At 50.2% G+C, this 16,702-nt stretch overlaps 1 protein-coding gene across 5 annotated transcripts in view; it reads left to right on the top strand.

Annotated features, from left to right (window-relative positions):
- TENM4 (teneurin transmembrane protein 4) overlaps window positions 1-16,702 on the top strand; it is a 2,813,748-nt gene that overhangs the window by 2,071,309 nt on the left and 725,737 nt on the right. Inside the window, exon 1 of one of the 5 annotated variants that reach the window (XM_072794815.1) lies at window positions 8,009-8,145. The exons of 3 other annotated variants lie outside the window; for them this stretch is intronic. The gene's annotated coding sequence lies outside the window, so the exon portion shown is untranslated. Of the gene's footprint in view, window positions 1-8,008; window positions 8,146-9,670; window positions 9,742-16,702 lie in introns of those variants that run through there. One more of the 5 variants, XM_072794813.1, reaches the window with a different exon arrangement.

Below are 16,702 nucleotides of genomic sequence, written 5' to 3'. Positions count from 1 at the left end.
TTTATATCACATTTAAACATGACTTCTTTCTTCATCTCTAAAATGATGTAAATTGTCACCTGTTTTTCTTCTAGAATTTTCCTTTTTTATATTCAGTGTGAAAAAATTTAAAGGGATATTATAATGGAGAGGGATCTAACTTCTTTCCCTCCAAAATGATTTGTTGGTTACAATGGCACTGTAACTGAAAGGTTCATCCTTTCCCAACTGATTTGAAACTTCCACATTTTTTGGGTTGCTTCTTTTTAAGAGTCAACAGACTTGACAGTTATAAATCTCTTATTTAACATTTTTGAGCAGCCACTGCTGATATCAGGTTAAGTGCTTGGCATTTATTTAAATGAATATATCACAATCACCATGATTGCTGTGGTTAAATTCAGATGGTATATCTGTATAATGAAATAGTATGCAATTATAAAAAAAGAATGAGAAGGCACGTATTTCTAACACATATTGTTATATGGAAAAAGTAGCATGCAGGCCAGAATAGTGTTTATTTGGGAATTGATATTAACTCTACTCCTTTTGTCCCACAGGCTGGTAAGGCCTAGGAATGTTGGATTAAATCTGACTTGGGAATATTAATATATTTTATTTTATAGGGCTGTTATAAGAATTAAAGGTATGACTATGTATAAAGCATTAGGTAAGCATCTGGCATCATAGTCATTAGAATCACCCTATGGAGGCTTTGGTAATTTAGTGAAGGCCTTTGTGGTTACTTTTGTCTTTATGTTCCTTTGTTACATTCTTTTTTGTTTTTGTTTTTAAGATTTTATTTATTTATTCATGAGAGACACACAGAGAGAGGCAGAGACACAGGCAGAGGGAGAAGCAGGCTCCATGCAGGGAGCCCGATATGGACTCTATCCTGGAACTCCAGGATCATTCCCTGAGCCAAAGGCAGACGCTCAACTACTGAGCCATCCAGGCGTCCCTGTTTCTTACATTCTTGATTACCTCTGGACAAATGGCCTCTGGACCAATAAACAGTTCTAGTAAAGGCTGGAGACTTCTAAGACTAGGAAATGGATCTGATTTAGCTTGGAGAGGAACAGCATCTGCCACCTAGTCTAACCCGCAGAAGAAAAGGCAAATTCACATCAAGTGCAAAAGAAGTCTGTTAGGCAAGTAAGAAAAGAGGACAAAAATTAGCAAGAAAGGAAGCCTTGGCTGAGGCATCCTCTTTGGAAAGGATCACATGGCCTTAAGCACACAGGAGGAAAGCTCTAAGAGACCCCCTTTTGAAGAGACCATTGCCAGCAGCCCTTGGAAGGGAAATGTTATGCAAGTGATGTCAGCTGATACAACGCCTCTCTGCTGTGAAAGCGGGGGCGACCTAATCAGAGAGGATGCTTCCACTGTGGAATTCTATCAGCTAGTCATCTTGACCACAACAGATGCTGCTATTTTCTGATCAGTGTTTGCCCTGTTATCTGGGCACAAACGTCCTTGGAGGAGCACAATCAGAACCATTATGTGCTCCTATGAATCTCAGCTCCACTGCCTGAACTACATGCCCCCCAAAACAGAAAGCAAGCATTGGTAGGAGATGGAATAAACTCATGTGAATTACCCATCTTTCACAAGTGCTCGTGTATACACACCCACAGGCCCTTCACCCCCGAAGAAGGATGGGAGGCAACATTCATTCGCTTGTTTCAGAAATATTTATGGAACTATCTACTCTGTGCCAGGCTCTATACTAGATGCTGGGGATCACAACAGTGGCCAAGACACTCATGGGACTTACTCTGCAAGTTATATTGCAACTTGGGCAGATCTTTAAAGAAAAAGTAAAAAAACTCATACACAAATAATTGCAGCTTGTGAAGTACACGATGAAGGAAATAAACAGGAGGTGATCATGGAAAGTCACACGATGGCCTGCTCTAGACAAGATTAACCACAACATCAAATGTACTGTAGTGGTTCATGGGAGAGCTCACTTCACTGCTACTGGTGTTAATCCCATCCATCCAACCATCCATCTATCCATCCAATACAGTATGGTGGCTAAGAGCCTATACTCAAAACAACCTAAGCTGGAATCTGGCTTTGCCATTTATTAAACATTAGTGACCTTGGACAAACTACTTAACTTCTTTACATCTCAGTTTTCTCACCTATGGAATAAGAGTAATAATCATACCTACCACATGGTGTTGCTCTTAAATTTAAATGAGATAATGTCCTTTACAGGACATTGCCTTTAGGCCTGCGCACAATGCTCAATACAGGCTAGCTATTTTGTTACTAGTATCTGTTCCTTCACTCCATGAAGGAATATTTACTAAGAACCCCTAAGTACTAAATACTCTGCTGAGGGATCCCTGGGTGGCGCAGCGGTTTGGCGCCTGCCTTTGGCCCAGGGCGCGATCCTGGAGACCCAGGATCGAATCCCACATCAGGCTCCCGGTGCATGGAGCCTGCTTCTCCCTCTGCCTATGTCTCTGCCTCTCTCTCTCTCTGTGACTATCATAAATAAATAAAAATTTAAAAAAAAATAAATAAATACTCTGCTGAACATTGGAGTGAACATGGGGAAGGAGAAAGATCCAACCATTTCTCCAAAGGAGAAGATGTGTGAGAATCCAAGTAGAGGCTTCCTCCTTTTCCAGCAGACATATTCAAAAGCCATTGTTAAATCCCCAAATACTAGCTTTGAATTCCCTCAAGACAGAAAGGCAGCTCACAGGGTAAACTGAGTTACCTGCCAAAGAATAATAACTAGCCGCACTCCTTGGCTTTTAAAAGTGGGGTTATGCTGGGAAAGGGATGGTCCTGGGAATTCTGGAGAGGAGGGTCTCATTCTGATTCTGTTGAGCCAGAGCCACACACACTCCAGTTTACTCACCCTCCCTCCCAAGTTACCTTCAGGAGTTGATGAGAGAACTCATATTGGAAGTGCCACAGCCACATAGAAGGCTTTCCAAAAATGTCTCCTGTTCTGTCTTTAGTTCTACCCACTGTTTGCCTCTTTGGGTTTCTGTTCTTCCCTGCAAACTGGAAGTAACAGGATCCTAGTGGGAAGGAAGGCAGGGGGTACAAGGCTTGAGTGAATCAACAGATGTGGAGGGCCCTTGAAAATGTGACGGCTCTGCTTGTGTAAGGTATTATTACCTGTGCACATAGTAAACATTTCTGCAAGATGAAAAATCACAGATGTTGAGGGAACTGTAAAGTTCTGTAAATGGGGAGCCATTTATAGCGACCTTTCCTAAGAATGAGAACATTCTTGGGCTGGCACTCTTCTTGCCCTCTAATTGTGAACATTTGATGGCACTTATCAGTGGGTGTCCAAATCCTATGTAACCAGTTTGTGTATCTGATGTAGTGTCAGACAACAGGCACGAAGCATTGCCCCTTGCCCCCAAGTGTCTCCTTGCCTGAAATACCTGCTTTCTGAAACGATTTTACAGTAACTGCCAGTTTATGAAGAGAAGAGGTTTTGCAAATAAATACATTCCCTAATTAAAACTTGCCCTTTAAAGACTCACACTTTCTGGGCCCCACTACAGGTTTTCTTTTCCTTGTAACGTAGCATAGAATCAATAAGGGCAATGCGAACGTCTTTAATATATACAGTTTCAACAGCTCTAATAACATATCTGCCTACGTGAGAAAGAACGCCTCCTCCCCCTCTCCAGCCCAGCTGATAATTTCCCCTGATTTGTTAAATGCCCTCTTATTTCACTCTCAAAGATAAAGCTTAAAAGGCAGTCTTCAGGGGGAGTGGGAAGGGTGGATTGAAAAGCAATAAAGTAGAAGAGGGGGGTCACAGCCATATTTTTTAAATGACAGCTTTTAATTTTTGTTATGAAAGTAATGAATGTTCATTGTGGGAAAGTTAGAAAGTATCCAAAAAGCCTGAAGAAGAAAAGATATATTACTCATAATCCTATCACCCAGAGGCAACCATTGTTAATATTTGGCATGTTTTTGGTGGTTCTTTTTTTTTTTTCCCCAGATTTTTCTCCGGGAAGATTTTTTATGCACTTAACAATTTTGAAGTTTGCTTTTAAAAAATTTTACATTGATGGCATTGGCATTTTTCCACAGCCTGAGAAACTCTGCAAAGAAAGAACTTTACAGTGGCTATATAATGTTCTGACAAGGCTGTCCCTCAACTTACTTACCAACTACTTGACCATTTAGGCTGTTTCAATTTTTTTTTCTTGTTATTGCAAATAAGGTACTGCTATTATATCTAATCTATTGGTTTTGTTTGCTTCTCTGGGTAATGCGTGGGCTGGCAGTTTGGAGGGTCTTAGGCTGGGTTTCCTGTGGCACAGAGCAACCATCCAGGAGAATATCAAGCTGCTACAGAGTTAGATTACGGCATGGTAACAACTGACCTTAGTCTTCCCTCTACAACCTCTGCTTTCTCCTGAATTCTCTTGACATGGAAGCAGACAGTCCCACCCTCCACCCAGATACCCAAGCTTGAGAACTAGGAGTCCCTTTGGATTTCTTGCCCACCCCCATTCAGCCAGTCACCAATAACTGTTCATTTTATACCCTCGATCTTTCTTAAATCTCTCTTCCCTTCTCCATCCTCACTGCAATTGCCTGAGTGTACCTAAATGATCTTAACCGAGCAGCTCTGGTCTTCTCGGGCCTTCAATCCATTTCTCTACACTGCTGCCAAATTGTCTTTTTCAACTACTGAAGATCACATGGCTCCTTCTACTTAAAAGTCTTTGATAACTCTTTGCTCCCGACCCTCACCCCCTACCTAAGCTTCTTTTTAAAAAAATATTTTATTTAAATTAAATTAGCCAACATACAGTATAACACCCAGTGCTCATCCCATACCTAAGCTTTAAGATGTTTGAGCTCCTCAGCTTCATTCGAGTCCCTTCAAGATCCAACCCAACCTACTTGTCTAGATGGTCCCAGGCACTCCCTGCATGTGCCAACTCTGAGGCCATAATGTGCCGCATGCTTTTGTTCATGTCCCTGTAGGTTACCTTTATTTAAAAAGCGCCTCCTTTCCCTTACGGCCTAGCTAACTTTCTTGTCTTCAAAATTCAACTTGAATACTACCTCCTACAGGAAGTCTTCCCTTACCCACCAGGATTTGGTTGGGTAATCTTCTGTGCTCAGACTCTTTCTGTCCTTTAGGCGGAAACCTACCATACTGTGCCTCTCTTTGAAGGTGGGGATTTCTTCATCTTTAAACCTCTAAATACTTCAGTCATGTAGGTCTTAAAAACAAGGAAAGTAAAAAAAAGAAAAAACAAACAAACAAGGAAAGCCTTCTCCATAAATACAGTGATTATCAAGATAAAGAAATTCACATTTTCCTATTAATGTCCCAATCCAGGACCCATGTTACCTTTATTGTCACGAGAGCTAAGCCTTTCCTTTAATCTAGAACTGTGGCAGAGTCTTTCTCTTTCGCGGTTTTGGTGTTTTTGAAGAGAACGTGACAGTTATTTCATTGAACGGCCCTCAGTTTGAGCTTGTCTGATGTTTCTTCATGATTCGATTCAGATTATTTATTTTTGGCAGGACTACCACAGAGGGGAGGTAATGTCCTTTTCAATGGGTCACATCAGGAGGCACATGATGTCTACCGATCACATTACCAGTGATACTGACTTATTAATTACTTAAGGCAGAGTTGGCCAGGTGTTTCAACTGTAAAATTACTGTTTTTCTCTCTCTGAAATTAATCGAGGATTCTTCGAGACTATGCAAGGTATCTTGTTTCTCATCATACTTTCACCTGCTAATTTTAGCCAGGGCCTCTGGTTTCCCATCAGTCAAATGAGGCGCACAGAATGAACAGTCCAGAATGAAAATTCCAGAATTGTCATTCAAGGATTCTTTTATTATCCCCTCTGCCATGGACTTCATATTTGGAAAGATTCTGTCCACCAAACAAACGATATTTCTCAAGGTATATGTGACTCATTTCCCTATTACACATTCACCAGACATGTCTACTGCACTCCGCGCTCACAAAGGCAAGGCTTGTTTGCCTCACCACTGGATGCCCAGAGCCCATGACGGTGCCAGCCACAGTGTAGGTGGTCAACAAATATTTGTCAAAGGACCGAATCTAACTGTCAATCACAGCTTGTATAAACCATTTGATATCTGCAGTGAAGACAAAAAGTTGATAAACGCTATCCAAAGGCAGAGACTTGACATTCTAGTTAGTCTCCTAGGCTTTGTCACTGGTCAGTGTTCAGTTATGAAGATTTTAAAAATAGATTGAATGGAGGGCACGGAAACCTCCCATCCACTCTTACCTCTGTCCCTGACTTTCTGGGAAGTCTCGGTTAGGAGATGTTGAAGGGGCATCCCAGCACCCCAAGTTTATAATCTCTGTGATGTTTCTGTAATCAGCAGACAGCAACTGGCTAGACGGTCCTCCTGGTCATCATACAACAGAGTTTTTAAAATATCCTAGACCTTGATTCACCCTTCTGTAACATTATCATTGTCACATTTCCTCCTTCCCTGCACACTTTAGGTCGTGGAGATATAATGTAGTGGATCGTGAAAGGAGTTTTAAAAAAGGTTGCGGGAGGAGAAAGGAAGTCACATTGTTTGAACTTCAGTTTGTCCGGTGCTTTCTTTGCTTTGTTCCCTCTTTTAACCCTCACCATAAAGGGTGGATAGGTATGACCTTCCATTCTACAGATGAGAAACCGGAGGCAGGGCCAGAGGTCACGGAGAGCACGAGGTCACAGGGCTAACATGCAGCGGGGCTGCGGTGGGAATTTTCTCCAAAGCCCTTGCAAGTTGCCCCTGCGCCAAGCTGCCTCTCCCACCCGGCGAAAATGCCCTTCTCTAACTGTGCTGGCGATCACAGTCCAGAAATGCGAAGGACAAATCTCTTGGACCACGTTCTCTGCAGTTATTTTTTAAATGATTGTTATCACGACTGAGTAGCTGTTACCATGGTTTTAGGGAAGTTGTCCGAGGGAGGGCCTTTCTTTGGGCATCTTGCGAGCCTGAGGAAGGAACTCAAGTTCTCAGCTCTTAATTACCTCTGGCTGTGCTGCAGCAGCAACGCGAGAGGGACTGACCCCGGAAAAGTGTCGAGGGTGTGAAATAGCATCAGGGGGCGGCGGGGGGGAGGGGGGAGCCGCCGGCCCAGGAGCCCCCGGGGACCGGCGAAGGGGGTGTGTGCTGGGGGGGGGGAGGCAGGGCGAGGGGAGCAGAGGCTGCACCTCGGAGGCACGGGGGAGAGGGCCTACGCGGGAGGCCAGAGAACAAAAGGCAGGGGGAGAGGAAGTAGGGGAAAGTCGGGACGAGGAAGGAGAAAGTTGGAGAAGGGCCTGGAACAGCGAGCGGAGACGGTAAAAGAGCAGAGCGAGAGAGACACTGAACTGAGACTACTAGGAGGATTCGAGAAAGAAAAGGCAACACAAGGGAGCGAAGATGGAGAAGGGAGCGGAGTGCAAGGAGGCCAGGGGGAGGACGCAGAGCCCGGGCGCGCCGGGCGGCGGCGAGGGCCCCGGGAGGCCGCGCGTCCCCGCGTGGCGCCCCCGGCTCCGTGGCGCGGCCCTGCCCCGCGGCTCGCCCGGCCCCGCAGGGCTGGCTCCCGCCTCCCATTCATGTAACCTGCGTGTGCGTGTGCGTGTGCGCGCGCGCGCGTGTGTGTGTCTCGCTCGCTCGCTCGCCCTGTGTGTGTGTGAGAGCGAGGGTGGGGGACGGAGGCAGGCGGGCGAGCGGGCAGGGAGGGGAAGAAGAGGAGGGAAGCTATTAAACACACACTCACACGCGCGCGCTCGCACGCAGCCGCCCCAACCCCCCAGAAGCCTCGGGATTGCAGCTGTTTCATGTGGGGCAGCAGTGCTGGCAGGGACGCCGGCCGGGAGCGGCCGGGAGCGGGAGCCGGAGCGGGAGCGGGAGCGGCCGGGAGCGGGAGCGGGAGCCGGAGCCGGGCCGGAGCCGGAGCCGGAGCCGGAGCCGGAGCCGGGCGTGCGCGCGCGGCTGCAGGCTCGCTCGGGCTCCGCTGCCCTCGGGGGCTGCTGCTGGTCTCGCCGGAGCTGAGCGCGGAGCCGGGACCCGCTCCTTCCTGGGCGCCCTGCTCGGGCTCGCGGAGCCGAGGAGCCGCGCCGCCGAGCCTCGCTGCCGCCCTCCTCCCCGCGTCCCCGGCGGTGGCAGCCTGCAGCCACGGTAAGGCGGCGCGCTCCGCTCCACGGAAAAGCGCCTTGGGGACCGCGGCTGCGTCTCGCCGGCTCCCCCGTCCGTCCTCGCTGGTTGGCCGCGGCGGGGTCGGGGCCGCTCGCGCGGACGGCCGGGGGCTCCCGGGGACGCTCGCCTGCCCCCTCGGCCCGCGCTGGGGGAGCACGGGAGGGAGGCTGCCCGCGAGGCGAGCCGGTCTGGAGCCCGAGCCCCCGTCGCCGCAGCCCCCGGAGCCCGCCGCGGACTAGAGTCCGGGAGCCGAGGTTAGGGGAGAGCCGGGAGGCGGGCGCGGGGCCGGGACTCCGGACTGCGGGTGGGAGCGAGGCGGCGCGCGCGGGTTCGCCTTCCTCCTCACCGGGATCCCCTTCCTTCCCCGCCCCAGCCCCAGCCCCAGCCCCAGCCCCAGCCCCAGCGTCCGCAGCCCCTCTGCAGAACCAGCCTGCCTCTGGGCCCCGGCGGGCGCAGGAGGAGCCTGGGAGGAGGCGCCGGGCTCTGGCGGCTGCAGCCTGTCCTGCGGGGCGAGCGCTGGCTGCAGCGGCCCCGTGCGCGCGGCGCGGGGAGCGGGGGAACCGGAGGGCGACCCCGGCCCCGCGCCCTCTGCAGCCCGCGCGGCTCCCCGGCCCTCGCCCGCCGCCCTGCAGCGGCGCGGACGTTGCCTTCCCGGTGAGTGCAGGCTGCCGCCGCGGGTGGACGCTCAGAGCGCTCCCGCGTGAGTGTGACTGCGCGCGCGCGCGCGTGTGTGTGTGTGTGTGTGTGACTACTCGCACCCCCGGCTCGGACAGATGTGCTCTGGCTCCGTCATTTTCCTCGCGTTTTAAAAATGCAGTCTAATGAAGGAAGCAGACGTGAAGGTGGTATTGGAGAGTGTGTGCGTGTGCGTGTGCGTGTGTGTGTGTGTGTGTGTACGCGCAAGCAGGGAATACACAGCCAGCCACGGGGGGCGAGGGACGGTTCCACCGGTGAGTCCTCCTTGGCTGGCAGGTGGGGAGGGCTGCGCTGGCTGCGGGCCGCCCCTTCTCCTGTCCCCGCCTAGGCGAGGTTGGAAAGTACTGGAAATTCAACTGCGTGGTCTCTAACTTTGGAAGTTGGCTTCCCTTTCAGGGCGACACGTTAAGGCGATTTGTGCACCCTGGTACGTGCGGACGAGGGTATGGCCGCTGGGTTGGGTAAAGAGCCCTCTTCACAGCCGTGCCAACCTCCCCCCACCCCGGTCCGTTTCTCTGTCTCCTTCCCACCCACCCCCAGCCCTGACGACGTTTGTAGAAATGCAGTTATCCGTAAGCCACCATTGCCGCGCAAGGGGCGCATTAAAGTAGCCCGGCTTTTGGTAGACCCTGCGTGCACCCTTGGATGTGACGAGTCCACGCGATCGCCTTGCTGCTTTGTGGAAGGCGGCGGCGGGCACGCTTGGGATTCGAGTGCGGGGGCGAGAGGGTGCCCAAGTGCTGAGCTGTGCGGCCGTGCACGCGGGATCCGCCGCGCGGCATCGCCGGCAATTATATAAACGGGCTCAGTGATTACCCAGCGCCGTAGTGCGAGCACCGCGTTCGCGAGAGGCAAGACTGAAAGTTTGCCTGCGTGGGGAATGTAAGTACCGGGGCGCACCCATCCCGGGACCGGGGCCGGGGAGCAGGGAGACACCTGGCAGCACCACGGCGCCCACTTCCTGGGTCGCGTTGGGTGCTGATCCTACTGTCCCCAAAGAACCGGTTATTGAGCTGGGAATTGAGTAGAGGCTCCGGGATTGGTCAGAGAGAAAAAGCCAGTCAGAACCCAGGGCCCATGGAGTCCCCAGAGCCCGAGCCTGCCTCGGGAGGCGTTGGGAGACCTTGCAGGGGATGCTCTTTCAGGAAACTAACTTTGCCTCCCGGGGAATCCCGAAGCCTCGCTTCTCTGCCCCCCTGATCTCCTCCAACCCGTCGTTCACACCCAGCGCCTGTCCTTCCTGTGTTTAGGAACCTGCCTGAGCTGTTTGGTTCACCTTGGAGATGCCAAGCCTGCCAGCCGTCCGGACCCGCTCTGGCGGGGGTTAGGAGGGAGAGTGCTGGCCTCCGCCAGGCTTGGCCGCCCCTGGGCACCCGATGCTGGCTTCCCGGGCAGGCTGGGCGCCCCTGGGGTAGGATGGGGAGGAGTGCGCTGCAGGGCTTCCGCCCCCTCGCTGCGCTCCTACGCGGACTGCAGTTTGCTTCTGTGGCGACTGCTTCTCAGAGCTGCCGCAGCCTGTAGCGTGTCGATGGGCTTTGACAGAGGAACCACAGTAGTGGAAGTGCTTTAAAATCGTTGTGGGTTTTTTTTCGCCTGTAGAGGGATAAGGCACCCGAGCGCTAGAGGCGTGCGGAACGCTGAAGTCTGAGGCTCAGGGGCGCTGAACTCCCTCGCCCCGCCCCGCCCCCGCCCCCCACCCCGCAGGCCGGAGGCGGGGGTGTGCCCGGGTGGGGGCAGGGTTTTGTTTTTGCCACATTGCTCCGTCCCGAAACCCTGCATCCCCTTCCCTGAAATCCCGGGGCTGGGGCTGTCTGAGTGTGTCCCGCGCTGCAAAATAAATCCTCCCTGCGCAGACCTGCGGGGCCGGTCGGATTTCCTGCCGCTGCCATGATCCTTAACAATGCGACTGCCTGCCAAGCCCGCGCTCCGCCGCGGGAGACTCCCCAGGTGCCGGCCGGCCGCGCCGTGACCTTGCCGAAGGCGCCTGTGGCCCGGCGGCCGGGGAGGCTCCGGGCGGGCCGCGCGGGTCCGCGGGGGCGGGGGCGGGGGCGGGGGGCGCCGGGCCAGGGCGGGAATCCGGCGGGGCGGGGCGGGGCGCGGCGGCAACCTGTTTCCCCGCGCACTCGCGCTGCTCGGCCTCCCCGCGGCGTCTCGGGGCGGCGGCGCGGGCCGAGCCCCCTGCGCTCTCCGCCGTCCTCTGCGGGGCCCCCGCCCCGGAGCTCCCGGGAGGGCCGAGCAGCGCCGCAGTCCGCCGAGCCGGGCCGCCGGGTGGGCGGGGCCAGCGCGGGAAACCCGAGCCCCCGCCCCGCGGCGCCCCCCGCCCCGCCCCCGGCCCGGCCCGGCCCGGCCCTCCCCTCCCCTCCCCTCCCCGCCGCGCTCCCGCCGCGCTCCCGCCGCTCCGCCGCGCCGCTAGCCCCGGAGCTCCCCTCGCCGAAGTTAGGAGGGATGTTTTCACAGGTGGTGGTGGAAGCAAGTTTGTGTGCGCGCGCGTGTGTGCGCGTGTGTGTGCGCGCGCGTGGGGTGAGGGGGAGCGCGCGAGCGCGAGGGAGCCTGCAAGCGGGGCGAGCGGCGAGGCCCGGCTTCGCGCAGAGATGGAACCCCCCCCCCCCCTTTGTGGGCGATGTGAGGCGTGGTGGGAGAACCCGCCCTCCTGGGGACGGTGGTGATGCGCGTCGGTCCACGGCGCGGACTGGGCCGGTCTGAGCGGGCTTCCCGGGGCGAACGAGCGCAGCCCCCGCGGAGCCTGGCGTGCGGCCGGGCCCGGTGAACGCCCCGAGCTTGTCCAGGCAGAACTTAGGACGTAGAGGGTCCCGCGGCTTTAGGGGGCTTTAGGGGGCTGATCCAGGGAAGGGGTTACTCCCAGCTTGTGTGTTTAAGTGAGCGGGAGCGGAGTGGGGGTTGGCGTGTGAATTCACCGTCTTCGGAGGGTGGGGAAGTTGTCAGGGATGGAGGGCATCGGTTTGAGAGATTTCTTGGATCCGTCTGCCAGCTTCCTATGCGGGGATGGAGGGTAGAATGGGGGCCCCAAGCCTGCAAACCGCCCTACTGGACTGTGGAGGTGGGGGAGGGTTAGCCTTGGTCCCTGCGGGGCGGGGGATCCAGGGAGCAACCGAAAGGAGTGTCATCAGAGGGCAGCTCTGCAGCGAAGGAAATAATCTGGAATATGAGGTAGTGAGCTCCCCACCGAACAGGTGTTGCAGTGGGAGGTCGGCTATTGCAGTAGTGGGCGATTTGGATCTCCAAGGGCTCTCCCCCGATGGATCGGACTCTCTGTGGTATAATCTCTTTGACCCTACCTGGTTTTGCGGGACTAAATTGATGGGGTGTAACTTTAACTCCTTTATTTACTGGGTAGAAATCATGGCGATGTGGCCTTAGGCAAGTTAGCTTTGGAACTTCTGTTCTCTCCTGTAAATGGGAAGATATTCTCTAGTTTACGACAAAACAAGGATTAGTGTCACAAAACGTCACTGAGGATCATTCCCTTGCGCTTCCTTCATCCCTTTCCAGCTCTGTGCACTTGTTGGGTGGGGGTTGGGCAGGAAAATCAACAGCCCAAAAAGTACCAGCATCTACAGTCTATTTAAAAACAGCCCAAGTGCTTGAAACAAAAATATCTTCTCTTTTCTTAGAAAAGTCATTTCCAGTTTTGTTAGAATTTCTCCCTCATTGAATCCCTTTTTATGACAGAATTATATCCTTGTGCAGATTGGCATGTTACATAACCTGATATTTCCAGATCAAGAGTTAAAAATATGGGAAAGAGGGTGATTAGGAATTTAAGACAAAGACTGCCGGACACCACAAGCAAGGGACTCAAGTAAGATGCCCTCTTACACTCTTTAACTCAGAGGGGTTGAAGAAAATGAGATTGAATATCACCTGGTTTAGATCCTCACCTGGGTACTCAGCCCCCTAGCCAGTTCCAATAACCAGCCACTCTGCCTGGATCTCCAGCTGGCCACTGTTCCTGTCCCCATCTCCCACATCCATAAATCTCAAACGGGAAACAAAAGAACAATGGGATTTAAATCACCTCCTTGCAGATTTGATTCCAAGAGCCTAGCGGGGTAAATCAACGTCAATTCTAGATCTGAGAGACCGATTTTTACCTGCCTTCTTACATGGTTTATCAGGCTGGCTTATTGTAGCTGAAAGCTGAATCACTCTATCTTTTTCTCTGCACTGACAGACTGCTATGGAGGCCACTTTGAAAGTGACATGTGCCCCAGTTCCCAGGATGTCCAGCATATTATGGATCCCTGAATGTATAGTTTTTCATAAGAAAAGCTTCTAATGAAACAGTGTTAAGTGTAGAGTCTTACATCTTCAGGTCCTCTGGGCCTTATATACTTATTAGTTTGTTACAGTTCTTAAACTTTTATTGTCTTCTAATTATCAAAGTATATATATATAGATATATATATAGATATATATATATATACTTTGATAATATATATACATATATATATATTCACAGTTGCACGGTAAGGCAATAAGGAGAAAGCAGAAAATAAGTTTCACCACATTTTGAGTTGTAACTTGTGACTTTATGCATGTAAAAAGATGAGATCATGGTCGTAATATACTGAATATGTATTTTCATTTAATGATAAGTCTTTCCATGTTATGACATTTCTCCCTATGGCGACATATTTAATGGCTACATAGAACCTCAGTGTTTTAATGTGCCATAATTTATTTAAACAGCACTGAAATTTTTTGACTTCTTGCTTATTTTTAGTTGTTCTTTTTTGATTGAAACAAAGCTGCAGTAACCACCCTTGTACACACTGTGTAATTTTATTATTTCCTGAAGATAAATTCCTAGAAAGTAGGATTGCAGGGTCACAGGCATATGCCATGCTAAGGCTTCTGTCACACACGAGAAGCAGTAGGCTTCTAGTGATTTCTACTTTGTCTTTTAAACCAGAATATGGCTGTTTACTTTGCAATCCCTTATAGGCTTGGGAGCCTGGGTAGTAGAGGGAGGTGAGGGTGACAATCAAACCTCAAGCCAGGGATTTGCATAACTTTGAGCTGTTCTGCTGAAGTGATAGGCAAATCCTTTCTGGAGAACATTTTTCTTCCCTGGCTGTTTACGAATCATCACTTTCTGTAGCGCTTCAGCCAGCAATGGAGTTGAAATATGTAAATATGTTCCTCTGTATTGTAGGTGGGGCTGGCTCCACAGTGAATGACAAACAGTTCCTCAGAGAAGTGTATGTGTCTAGCATTTGCTCAGGCCGTGGATTTCACCCCTCCCTGCCCTTCCCCCATCCCTTTTCCTTTGGCTCAGAGGCCTTGGAATGGCCGCCTAGGAAATCTGACAAAGGAAACAATTGGGACTACCCACAGCAAGCTTATCCCCACCCACTGCAGGGCATTTTGCTGAAAAATCCGCCCAACTGTCTTTCTTCATGGTGCCTGGGCACAGTAAAAAATTAAATTAATGTGCCTACATGCTGTTTCCAAAGTGGAAATAGTTGCACATATCTGTCCATCCTAGTATGGGCCAGTTCAATGAAAGGGTGTATTTGTCAGTCTTGCTTTCACGTGTCAAATTTCTGTGACCCAGAAAAGATTTGTTCCCTGTGGTTAGATGACTCGTCATCTGACAAAGAATTCAGTGGAGCCACGGGGGGAAATCCAGTCCTCCCATTTCTAAGGTGTCCCCGTACTCAGCAGGAGACATCAGGAGTTCCTTTAGATCAGAGAGAGGTCACCTCAGCCTTGTTCCGTGGTGTGGTCACCATGGAGGAAACCCACTCCACTGGTCGCAGACTCTGAATTCTGACAAGTGTTTAGATGCTGCCTTTGATACTGACACCTCTCCAGTTTCACTAGGGAAGGCAATGGAACCTTTTTTGTCCTTTGTCATGTTCTGAACATCAAATCAGGGCCTTTCTTTTATTTGGAAAATAAAAAAGGAAACAGGACATAAATGTAGCAGGATCTCAAAAGCAGTTGTGCAGTGCCTGTCCTCCTGAGTCTTGCGTTTGCTTTGTGGACTGGGCGGTAGCTTATTGCTTGCGCCCACAGTGGGAATGATCCTTAGATTCAACTGATATATCATTATAATCCTCAAGAACATTAGGTTTTAAGAATGTTTTCTTTTAAAGAGCTGAATTTCCTGCCGTGGAATGATTGTCGATTCTAAAAGTCTGGTCTTTGAACCCCTTGAAGTCAAGCAAAAGGGTTGCAGCTAACACATTATGGCTTAGGGTAAGACACTTACCCATTCTTGGAATCAGTTTCCCTCACTATGAAATTAGGTTGTGAGGGGAGTGTGGATTTGTGTTTTGTAAGGTAGTACTTCTCAAACTTTTAATATGTGTGTACATCACCCAAGAGTCTTGTTAAAGTTCAGGTTCCGATTCAGTAGATAGGAAGAGGGACCAGAGTCTGCATTTCTGATAAGCTCCAAAAGGATGCCATGATGCTTGTCCCTGGTCCCCACTTTCAGTAGTAGCCAGGTTTCTAGCTACTTCCTATCTGACATTATTTCAGAAAGTGGTAATAATGACCACCAGATGTCAAGAGAAGCTGTCTTATGTTTATAGATTGGCACTATTAAGTATTAACCATTTTGGATTTTGAGGATTGGCATCTTTCAGCAGGCAGAGTAGGGAGGGACACAGTTCTTTCATCCAGTGGTTGTCGAGGTGGTAAAAGGATGGGGCAAGAGTCCATCAAACACATGCTGAGTGCCTTCTGTGTGGTAGGTAGCTGCTGTTACTCCCATGCTCTAGGTGAGGACACTGAGACTCAGTAAGGCAAGCGATTTGCCTAGGGTCGTCCACCTAGGACTAGCATTGGATCATAGGCCTCTCTGGCTCCAAAACCCTTGTTTCTTCTAGAATAGCAACTTTATAACTTTCTGGAATGCCATGTAATTATAAGTGAGTGCTTAGTAAAGTGTTTTTCTTTAGAAGTCTTTTTACCAGGTCTACTTTGAGAGTGGATGAAGACATTTAAAAATTTGCTTCATTATCATGCAAGCAATGAAAGTGCTTAAGAGCTTAAAAATAATTTGTTCAAGTTGGTTAGATATCCGCCCTCCCCAGTCTTGTTTGTATTATTAATTTACTCATCAAACTGTGACATCAAAACCATTGTGAAGGTACTTTTCAGTATCTTCTGATTGGTGGAACCTTGCAGATGAAAGGAGTGTGTATTGATGAGGTCCACAGTGGAAGGATCTAGTTCAGAGTGAGTCAGAAAAACTAGCTCTTTACTGAATAAACTCAGCCCTCCTCTGGCCTGTGGATGAGAATTGTTCATTTAAATGTTTTCTTAATGTGCAGTTATTCTGAGAACCAGTCAGCAATGCAGCTCTTTGCAAACATTAATTGGGTGATCTTCACATCACCCCCACATGGCAGATAAATGGCATTAAACCTGCATCTGAGAGAACAAATGGGCACATGGAGATGAGGATGGAAGTGGCAAACTTTTGCCTTGCAGGACTTACGGTAGAGAGAGGTGGAATTAAGAGCTTAGACAAGTTTATCACTTAATAAATATTTATTGGGTGATGCTCTAGATATTCCAGAGCTGCACTGTGCAGTGTGGTAGTCACTAGTCACAATTTAAATTAAATTTAATTAAAATTAAATAAAATTAATAATTCATTTCCTCAATCACACTCTCCAGATTCCCAGTGCTCAATAGAGGATAGTGGCTATCATATCAGACGGTGCAGATATGTAATTGCAGAAAGTTCTATTGTGTAGTGTTGGTCTAGTAGCTCAGGATAATGAAAGACTAATGTAAAGATCTCTGCCCATGTAGAACTCTCATGTAAAATTCCCTAAAACAATAGCTGACATGTGACAATCGT

Source organism: Canis lupus, chromosome 23, assembly GCF_048164855.1.
Source record: "Canis lupus baileyi chromosome 23, mCanLup2.hap1, whole genome shotgun sequence".
NCBI classification, from domain to species: Eukaryota; Metazoa; Chordata; class Mammalia; order Carnivora; family Canidae; genus Canis; species Canis lupus.
Note: the sequence above shows the minus strand (reverse complement) of the source record. Positions and strands in the feature narration are given on the sequence as shown.